The sequence below is a fragment of the Taudactylus pleione genome, unplaced genomic scaffold, assembly GCF_031769625.1.
Source record: "Taudactylus pleione unplaced genomic scaffold, aTauple2 ptg000128l, whole genome shotgun sequence".
Taxonomy (NCBI): Eukaryota; Metazoa; Chordata; class Amphibia; order Anura; family Myobatrachidae; genus Taudactylus; species Taudactylus pleione.
This window is the reverse complement of record NW_028284530.1, coordinates 675,549-687,080: the sequence shown is the minus strand read 5'-3', so window position 1 is coordinate 687,080 and position 11,532 is coordinate 675,549.

Here is an 11,532-nt window from a genome sequence, read left to right as displayed (position 1 = left end):
GCACCCCCGACCCCCATACACAGATAGCACAGCCACCATGTCATTCCCACTCCAGCACCACCCCTACAGAGACAGCACCCCCGACCCCCATACACAGATAGCACAGCCACCATGTCATTCCCACTCCAGCACCACCCCCACAGAGACAGCACCCCCGACCCCCATACACAGATAGCACAGCCACCATGTCATTCCCACCCCAGCACCACCCCTACATAGACAGTACTACCACCATAATCTGCCTTCCCCCTCCTCCTCTCCCCTCCCTGCCTCCCGACTATCATGCTGATGAATGGCTTTTACCGGCGCCTGCCCGCTCACCCCATACAGGCGTAAGTGAACAACTTTACCTGCGCCTGCACTGTGTAGCCGTCTCGGAGGACACAGGACACTCGCCGCTTATCCCACGTGACAGAGCAGCCTGAGAGGAGCTGCTGAGAGCAGCTCCCCCTACCTGCCAGCTGCGGCCAGCCTCTCACACGCCGGAGCTCTGCAGCCACGCAGTGAGTGAGTAACATACTGTACTGCGGTGGCTGTGCTGCTCCGGCGGCGATGTACTACACTAGTATACAAAAAATTGAAATAGTAAGCTGTGATAAATCGGCAGCCAGGGGGAGTTTCTAGGTACTCAGAAACTCCCCCTGCGTGCGCGAGTGTCCTAACGCTGTACCCATCCCTTTCCAAAACTCTCCTGTTATTTATATGTAATTTATATATTGATCATAATCCTATGACAATACAGTAGTTTAGAGTGCAGGCGCTTTTGTGATTTTATTGGGGGCAGAAACTGACTGCAGTGTTGGAGTGGACAGAGGTGCTAAACATAGTGGAAGTCCCTATATTTGATATTAGTTGGTGCAGAGGTATAATATATAACGTTTACCATATAATTCCCCCAGGTCTAAGCACAATAAGACAAAGAAAATTCTTATAGTTAAAGTTCCTGTTTCTAGCTTCTGCCTGCTGGAGATGAATGTGCCCATATGGTATGGCTTATATAGATAAGTTTGCATCCACTTGTATATGTTTATGAAAAAAATTATTTATTACAATTTTTATACATGGGGTGAAATATTTCAAGGCAATTTATTCAACATACCTGGCAGCTCAGCCATATGATTTCAGCCTGTGAAACATCAAGGTACATTTTTAGAGTAATAGGAATGCGGGAAATGAGTGGAATTAATGTCTTTTAAAGAATCCGACATGAAATCAAAATGAATAAACTTGTCTGCAGCTTGAATGTATCCTCTGTGTGTGTCATTCCATTTGTTACACATAACAACAGTCAAATGTCAGCATCCATCACGCAGGAAATACTCAGAATTCTGCCCTTCTCTTCTGTTGTGTTTGTGCTGTCAGCCAAGCACTTTGGTGCGCTGTTATTTATTTATTTTTTTTAAATAGCACCCCAGGCATCAGCGGGAGTACAATATAGAATTGATAAAAACTTCCTCACGTTGAGGCCAATACAGAGTTGAACACAAGCCGGCCACAGTTGCTCCTGAACTGCGTGCACAGAACTTAATTTGATTTATTAAGTTATTTATACAGCGCACACATATTGGGGGTGACTCAGTACTGGACGGAATTGCTAAGATGCATGCAAGCAGCTTTGCAATTCCGTCCCTGCAAACATAGAAATGCAGCAGAAGGTGTATATACACAGAACATAGGCAAGCCGCATATCATTTTAATCAGCAGAAGCTGCTTGTAACACTGCAATAACTTGAATTCATGCACGCATTATTACCACGGCATGGCACAACTAGAAGGGCTGTTTAACGTGCAAATAGAGGCTAGGTGTATGTGGAGACATCTGTACTAGGGGCATATTAAATACAGAATAAGTGATGTTATGTCACTCATTTAGGGACTGATGTAGAGTTGAAAGCAAGTCAGCTGTAATTTCTCCTGCATTGTGTGCACAGAGCTAAATGCGTATGTTTTCCTGTATACAGAGTTGTACGCTTCTCTGTATCCGGACTGCCGTTATGCACATGCCTGCTTTCATAGCGTCATCATTATCGGTGCAGACTTGAACCAAAGATCCGCTTGAATACAACCGTATTTTCCATAGTTTGAATGGAATAAGTTGAACAGGCAATAGCACCTCTGGCGGAAGCATGATTCTACACCAACAAAGTTCATAGTTCAAAATAGTTATGGATCAAGTACGTATTGACTGTACTACCATCTTTTTCAGGCATCACCGTCGTATGTATATGGGGGTCTGGAAAGCATAATGAAAAGACAACTGGGTCCTCAGTTCCAAAGGCCAGTGCAGCAGGTTTTCCCTTAGAGCAGTTGGTTTGTCCTCCATCCTGATGCCAAGGCAGTAGGTTTGTCCTCGGGTCTGGGAGGTGTCTATGTGACAATGGGCGAAAATGGTGTATCAGTGACCAAACACAACTTATGTGTTTTGGAGACTTCCAGTAAGGTGTCTGAGAGACCTATGGCAAGGTACGGTAGTATCTCAGAGATCACGAGCAATGTAGATGTCTCAGATACCATGGGCAAGGTATGTGTCTCTGACCCCTCAGTCCAGGTAGGTGTCATAGGTACATAAATTCAAGCAGTTAACCCTCGGTGCAACTCAGCAGTCCCAGGCTGCAGGGCTATGTTAGTAAAGCTCAGAGCCGGGCACAGTAAAAATTAATACACTGCACATATTTAAAATAACATGTATTAAAATATTTTGTATTGTAAGGCACTGCAGTGCTTGGGTATGTTAAGCCTAGTGCTGAGTGTTATATATTTAATGTTAGAAAGGTTAAAAATATATTTAAAGTGAAATGCACTTACCCTTTCCCTGGTGGTTTAGGAGGATCTGGAGCTCTCTCTCCCCCTTCCAGGTAAACTGAATGCCTTCCACTGCAGCCTCATGCCTGAAAGTGGTATGAGGAGGTATAGAGAGAGCTGGCCAACATAGCCAGCTATCTATTTCACTGGAGCCCCAAAGAGCTATCACTCGGTGGCCAAGAGACTGCTGGCTGGGGATTTTGTCCACTTGTCCATGGAGCCCAGATTCGGTCAGAGAAGGGAAGAAGATCTCCCTAGCAAAATCCTAGAGGTTTTGGAGGGAATCCCCCCACTCCAGACTTGCTGGCACCTGGGCAATGATTATCTTTCCAGGTGGTCTCAGGCACAGAGAAGTGACCACTCCCAACTGTCCATAAGGGGCAATATTAAATGTGTGTATGCACAACAAATGCACTTACTTTGATTGGTTAAGAGACCCAGGATGACCTTACCTTTTGTGGAATTGTGTATTAGAACAGGATAAAAAGGGTTCTGTGAGCCCAGCATGTGTGTATCCTTTCAAACATTGTAGGGGTCGAGCTGAGAGATGTTTTAAGATAAGGAAACATTGTACATCTGTAACATCTGTATGCTGTGATTACCCTGAGCACCTTCAGCGAGGGGAATTGTCTTTTTTGAGACAATTAGCAATAAAAATCTTTAAAACGGCTCACCTGCTGTATCTTGTGACCATCAGAATAGCGCAAAAAATGTGTTCTGTTCTCCATCTGTTCTGGATTGAACCCAGTGTCTCCTAGCTCAAGACTTCTGCCAGCTACCCCGAGCAGACTGGACCATGAGGAGAGGTCAGTGAGAATTAGCTGACACTACCCAGGAAATGTTGCAGCAGCGTGTTCACACATACCCAGAAGTAAGCAGTTCCATGTGCCGGTGTAGGAGGGTTGGGTATGAAATCCTGGCTGTCGGGATGCTGCTGGTCAGAATGCCGACAGCGGAATCCCGACATCCAGAATCCCGAAATCCATAAGAAAGACCAGTGAGTGTTTTTCTAACCCCTACCCTAACCTTCTTTTCCCAGTGCCTAACCCTAACCTCCCCCCTAATGCCTAACCTCCCCCCTCCCCGCACCCTAAACCTAACATCCCCTCCCCGGGGCCTAAACCTAACCTCCCCCCTAGTGCCTAAACCTAACCTCCCCGCACCCTAAATCTAACATCCCCTCTCCGGTGCCTAACCCTCCCCCTAGTGCATAACCCTAACCCCGCACCTTAACCCTAACCTCCCCCTAACCCCTCGATACTTACCTTCGGGGTGCCAGTGGTAGGGATACTGGTGCCGGGATCCCGACCTGTCGGTATTCAGACCGTCAGCATCCCTAATGTCGGGATGCCAACTACATTGCGGCTATATGCCAACTACATCGGGAGAAGTGGTACCAGGTGCTAGTGTAGGAGCCTGGATTGAACGACTGGTTCCAGGTGCCGGTAGTAAAAGCCTGCTGGTGGCAGCGAAGTGCTTGCCCACTATGCAGAGGGAGGTGTTTGTTACAGGCAGTTACTGACAGTGAGAGGGAATCCCTAGGAGTGGTGACCTAAGGCAACTTAGGTTACTCAGGGACAAGTACGCACCCTCTGTTCCATGTCAGTGGATCAAAAATATCTGGCAGAGCAGAGCAAGGTCATCTGGTCACAAGCAGCTGGACTGATTTTCCTTGCAAAACGCTCTGCTGCTGCTCTGCTCTGTCAGGCTGCCTGTATCTTATCAAATCAAATATAACATACTTTTGCTAACTAACATGCAAGGCCATAAACAACACTACACCAACATACATGTCTTCACCTACAGTATCTTAAAACATCTCCCAGCTCGACCCCTACGTTCTGCCCAAGATCTGCTCTCATCCACAGTTATTACCAGCTCCCGTTCATGTTGCCAGGACTTTTTTGGGATTGCACTCACTATATGGGATGCCCTCCCTTGCACAAGAAGACTTTCTTCTAGCCTCTAAACCTTCAAGTGTTCCCTGAAAAGTCACCTCTTCAGACAGGCTTGTCAAATTCCAGGACCATCCATCTGACTGGACCATTTGGAATACGTAGCACTTATCCTAGTTTATCAAATTCTATATCCCTATAGATTGTAAGCTTGCAAGATGGGCCTTTCCTCTTTGTCTGTAAATACCCAGTATTGTCTTACTAATGTTTTGTTCCCAATATTAAAGTGCGATAGGAGATGCTGTAACTATATAAATAACTGTTAATGATAATAATAGTAATAATAGTAGTAATAATAATAATACATAACTGGTGCCAGTGGTTCTAGTCGCTCCTAAATTCTGAGGGTTACAAGTGAATGAACAGGCAATATTCTCACTAATATTGCCTCAGGGCCTGATTCATTACGGATTGCTATTGCAATCGCAGCTCCATAATCGCACTCAGGTCTGCTGCGAAAATATGCTAATGAATGCAATCGCAATGCAGTCACACAGCCAGCATAGAGGCGCCCACTGCCGCCCACTACCACTATCTCGCATCCGTAATACCTTGCAGTCCTGCATATACATCGGTAGCATCGGCCCCTAACGCAGAATTACAGCAACCCTGACCTTACTTAGAAATTGCTAACTTCGTTACCACGCAGTAAGTACTCAAGCTGCGTATGCAAACGCAATAGGTAATTTATGCACGCCCATTCAATGGCGTTCAAACAGACAGGCCCTCCTGCATTTCACCAACACCCCCCCCAGTCACCCTCCCCAAATGCTCATTGCCTGTCAGTCACTCTGCGATGGCTCTATGTGGTCTGTGTGATCACAGTGGTGCCTTCACGCACACGCACTGCGATGAATACGTATGCGCAGTATGCAACAATTGTCCAACTGTGTACGCTGTTGCAATAGCGATACTTAACCCTCAGCCCACAAACCGGAACCCACCACTGTGTGTAAAGTGACTTGTCAACCTACTGAAAATTACTGAATAACTTACTCAGATCCCAAGCATTTTACTACAGATGTGTCCACATACATCTTACCTCCGTGCGCTACAAGTTGTGTTAAAGGTAACGCATGAGCGCCATGCGACTTTGTAGTTCAGAGCTTCTTTTCATGCGACATTTACCTTCAAATTCGCAAAGCAATGTTAATAGGACACACAATCAGCTTCTGCTGATTAAGATGATATGCAGCATGCGAAATGCTATGTTAGAGTGTCAGCAGCTGTGACACTAACGTGGCATTTTGCATGCAGATACACCCGCAGTCTCACACAGAATATAGGCATGCTGCACATCATTTTAATCAGCAGAAGCTACTTGTGCGTCCTATTTGCATCACTTTGCGAATAAGACGCACTGAAGGTAAAAAGTTGCACTAAAAGACGCTGGGCACTACCGAGTCTTGCCAGGGCATGGTGCGACTAGAAGGGCTGTTTAAAGCATAAGGAAGTAAGATGTATGTGGACACAACTGCAGTTCAAGAAATGTGGTGGCTGTTTATTGGCACTATATTTTAGACTTATCCTTTAAATTGTGTCTCTTACACAAAACGGACGTATCCATTTTGTTGGCTCAGTATGCAGGCTGAGTTTTCTAGAAAACGCCTGAGGTCTGAGTTGTATTCATGAGGTAAGGGTTACAAGAGAATGCACAGACAATATTCTCACGAATATTGACTCAGCCCTCAAACTGGATCTCACCACTGTGTGTAAAGTGACCTGTCAACTTACTGAAAATTACTGAATGACTTACTGAAAATAATTAGTTAAAATATGTTTGTGTTGCCATCATTCGTTTTCACATATGTTTTCGTTTAATCACCAAAAAGGGGGTAATTTCTCTTATAATAGAATAACTCATACAGTATACAAGGAAAACGTATCTGTAATCCGTGTTCTCATTTTGCTCGGTATTATTTCATCCTATTAATTACTTCAATGTTTTTTCTTGAAAGGGTCTAATTGTTGTATAATAGGGACTAATATTCAGCTGTAAGTGGTTAGTTAAATTGGAGTCAGCTGGAAATAGATTTAGACTCCCAGTTTCCTTTTGACCAGTGGCTCTTTTTAACCATAGAGGTCAAAAATTTGACATGAGGTTTCTAAATTCATCAAATATTCCAAAAACAGTGATTTTTGACTATTTGTCTTAGGAAGACACATGGTATTTTAACCAGTATTATAGGCAGTTGTCCTCTGTAATCAATATATGTGTTTAAATATTGTCTTTAATGGATTAAATATAGACCAATGACAATGAGAAAAAATGGTTTATCTTTTGCTGTTAAATGTATAGCTATCTATGACTTTTAGGTCTTTAGAAATGATAGTTTGTTTATGGTATTCTGTATCAAAACCTTTAACAGCACTGATGTAGATAATAAAGTTCCTGTTAGAATGATACCAGAAGAGTGGTTATGAAGCCCTTACTACCGCTTTGTGGGGTCTTCACTTGTGCCAGCTGCCTTTCCTGTAAAGCTAATGAATGCAATCGCTTACTGGTACATGGGCTGGTAAGGATGCTAACCTTTTTTGTAGGATTGGCATAGACCCAGAACAGAAGTGTGGAGTCTAATGTATCGGTGTCCTTCACTAGGAACCCCCGCAAGGGGGTTTGGACTTAACTGGACCCAATACGCAGGTTCACGGCCCTCGTATTGCGTTCCTAATGTAGGGGCTGGTGAACTCTGGGAGTACAAAGGCAGGCAGTAAGACTGGTCGCTGTGAGGTGTACGGGAGAGTGGTTGTCAGGAACAGGTCGTAACCAGGTGGGCATCGCTGTACCTGAGAATGGACAAAAGCAAGAGCAGGAGGAAACCAAAGTGAGAACCAGGAAGTCTTGTATGCAGTACCAAGGGAGCAGGCAAGAAGAGTTGTACGGTACGGATCAAGATGCAGGTAAGTCACTGGAAACACAGATAAAGCAGACACTTGAATACAGCAGTGAGCCTAATATTCTGGCAGTGATGCACACCGCCAGAGCAATTAAAATAGGCTGGGCCGTTTCACTTTGGTTCCAGTATGACTTCAGTGGTCACGACTGTTGTACAGGTTATGGGGACCACGACTGTTGTACAGGTTATGGGGAGAGCCGGCCAATCGCGCCTAGAACATGGAGGAGACAGGATTGGCAATAGCAACTGTGAGTACAGTGTGTTTGGGGGGGGGGATTGCAGAGAGGAGGCAGACCATTGAGGCAGGTGCAGGACAGCAGAAGACTGGCTCCCACACATGACAGACTCACACTCAACCAGGGAGATCTGCACTGTTGTGATTGATGATGTTGGTTGGGAGCAGGTAAACAGTAGGGATTAACCCGGGCAAGTCAATTTAGTTAGACATTCTGGGTCAGGGCTAGTGGCAGACAAATATGAGTAATCTAGGAAGCAGTCTGACTCAGCAGGGAGAGATCTACAAAACAGATAACACCAGTTCAGGTTACAGCAAAGCAGAAATCCATCAGCAGCACAGGTGAAGAGACGAGGACATTTATACAGACCAATCATCTGCAGCCAGAGAAGCTAGCCCCTCCTGATCCATGTGTTACTTGGAGAGAAAAAAGGCAGTCCAGAATGAGAGGGAATACTTTCAACTGTGTCCAAGGCATCCAGCCCAAAGGCTGAAAGAGCCGTGATGTCCGCAGGTATGTGAGTGCACCAACAGATGAAGATTCTAACAGTTTCTTGACCATATAAAACATAGCTGTATTGTGCTGGTCATGGAGCTCTGAGGAAGCTTCTAATATATGTAGAACCTACAGCAGGGTATCACCACTGCTTGTTTGCGCTGCCTTACCCTCTCTGCTTCTTACCTTGCGTGATGCACCATGGGTGTGGCATCCTCTGCTCCTCTGTCAGACTGGGAGGGCAGTGCTGATCTGGTTCATTTGAGCCCACCACCACTTTGTCACCCTAGGTGACCACCTAAGCTTGCCGAGTGATGGCGCCAGGCCGCCAGCCCAGATAACTTCTCACTATTTCAAAACAGATAGTAACCTTTTCAATATTATTCATAAGTAGTAGCTCTATTTTCTAAGTTATTGATTTTCTAGTATACTTAACTGCTCCCCCGGAACTACCGGGAGACTCACAAATATTTGGGAAGCTCCCTGGAGTAAAAATTTTTTTGACAATTTATTACATATATAACGTGCAAATAGCAAAATAGATGACAATAATCCATATACACTAATCCCACATGTGCCACATGGATCTTGAATAAATATCTTATGTATAAAGTGACATGGTGCAACAAGGGAATACAAATCCCAGATTAGCCACAAAACATCGTAAATAAAGTGACAAAGTGCAAAATGGAAAAAGACTTCCTTTTGGAAGATAGTGAAAGTTCCAGTTGGTAGGAAGAATGTTATTTCCTCACCCCTCGTTGGTGCTGCGGTGGGCTAGCCTGCAAAAAGCAGAGGGTCTCGGGCTGGAAAGCTCGGCACCACCGCAGAAGATTTCCCAACCACAAGTCCTGGAGGGAGCATACATCGAAGGATTTGAACTCCCCCCAGGACTTGTGGTTGGAAAATGTTCTGCGGTGGTGTCGAGCTTTCCAGCCTGGGACCCTCTGCTTTTTGCAGGCTAGCCCACCGCAGCACCAATGAGGGGTGAGGAAATAACATTCTTCCTACCAACTGGAACTTTCACTATCTTCCAAAATGAAGTCTTTTTCCATTTTGCACTTTGTCACTTTATTTACGATCTTTTGTGGCTAATGTGGGATTTGTATTCCCTTGTTGCACCATGTCACTTTATACATAAGATATTTTTTCAAGATCCATGTGGCACATGTGGGATTAGTGTATATGGAATATTGTCATCTATTTTACTATTTGCACGTTATATATGTAATAAATTGTGAATTTTTTTTTTACTATCTGATATCCATCTTTCATAATTGTGTGCTGGTACCTTATACCCATAACCCCCTTTTTTCATATGATTATTGAAGATTTGTGTTTATCTTCCTGGTATTTGGTCTAGCTGCCACTTTTGTTTACTGCGCATTTTTTGTGGTATTCCGTTTTAAGCACCCTGGAGCCCCGGAAGAGTAGATGGTTCACCCACCTCCAAGTTAAGAGGGCAGGACAGGGAGGATATTGCCAGGAATCGCTGGTCCATGTGGAGAGTGTGTGGCCAATATGATGTAATTGTCATAGAATCGCATTATATTGGCCCCACCCCCATCCATTAACCCGTGATTACTATTGGTGCATAGTGCCCTGCCTCTCCCCCATCATATGTTATCTGCATATCCTCTCTGAGCTTCTCCCGGAGAGAAGATAAGGTGTTGGCAAGTATATTTTATAGTGTTGTGCAGGTAGTTGTACAGACACGATTTGTTAACCATTCAGATACCAAGCTTTGGGCCTGAGCCAGAGGCGCAAGCAATTTGAACGCAATGCAAATATTCACATAGTTTGCACAATTATCTGCCACTGTGCGTGCGCGAAAAGTCCTGAAAACCCATATGATGCATTGCAACAGTGTAAGTGTCATACTTGCCTACTTTCCCGGAACCTGCGGGAGGCTCCTTATTTTTCGGGTAACCCAAACGCACCCCCAGAAGAGTAGGCACTTCTCCTTCATCCAGCCCACTTGCTAATGAAGTGGGCAGTATGGGGAGAATTTTCCCGGGCATCGGCAGTTCACAAGTAGGGGGCAGAGCTTACTGACACAATTCTATATGAATCGCATGATTTGGCCAGTCCCCTATTTAAATATGTGGTATTCGCAGCAATTTATCAGAGAGGGTGGGGCTTAATGATGCTAAAAGCCTGCCCCCGCCCCCTATCACCGCCCATCTGCTTCTCATCTCTGGGAGAACAAAAGGTAGGTAAGTAAGGTATGCATAAAGATGCTGTTACAATCGAGACAGGCAGTATCAGATATGTTGGAAATTCCTGGGTGGTAACTGGAAGGTGACATGAATGCAAAAAAATATTGTCACATGGGAGTGTGGTGGGTGTGTTATGGAGGTGTTGTGGGCGTGTTGTTGGCGTGTCTTGGGAGTGCTGTGGGCATGTTGTGGGAGTGTGGTAGGCGTGTTATTGGAGTGTGGTGGGCATGTTATGGGAGTGTTATTGGAGTGTGGTGGGCATGTTATGGGTGTGTTGTGGGTATGTCAGTTAAAGCGGCTGCCTTCTTAGATGCACAGCTGCAGCCACAGGGGCCATGTTCTGTACCTGCCATAGGGCAGGTGCAAGTGTTGATGATGCGCTTGATGGTGTGCTGATGCTGGCATGTCAAGAATCACCGGTATTGTTACAGCATGCAGAGACGCTGGAAGTGGGCATCTCAGTGCTAGCATATTCAGACACAGGCTATTGCACCCGGGGAAAGCTGAACTAGCATTTGCATATTATCGCAGCCTTGACTACGCCAACATAAGCAAGAGCGGACACAGCAGCGTCCATCTCTGAGTCAGGCCTTATTTGTTAAACAATTCAGATACATGCTTTGTATGATGTCGGAAGAGTTAACTATGTAAAGTACACCTGTTAAGGTTTAAACATATACCATTGTAATTATGTTAAGACTCAGAAATAATACCCAAATTACAATATTTGCATAAACTATTATTAATAAAACGTGGATTAAGATATTAAAGTTTTTTCACTTTGTCATTACATTAGTGGGGTTATTATTAAACAATCATGTCAATATAACAGTGGTTCCCACACTTTTTTGAATCACGGCACCCTATAGTTTCAGCGTTTTTTCCACAGCACCCCTAGGCCAAACTTTGAGAAACTTTGCAAAAATGA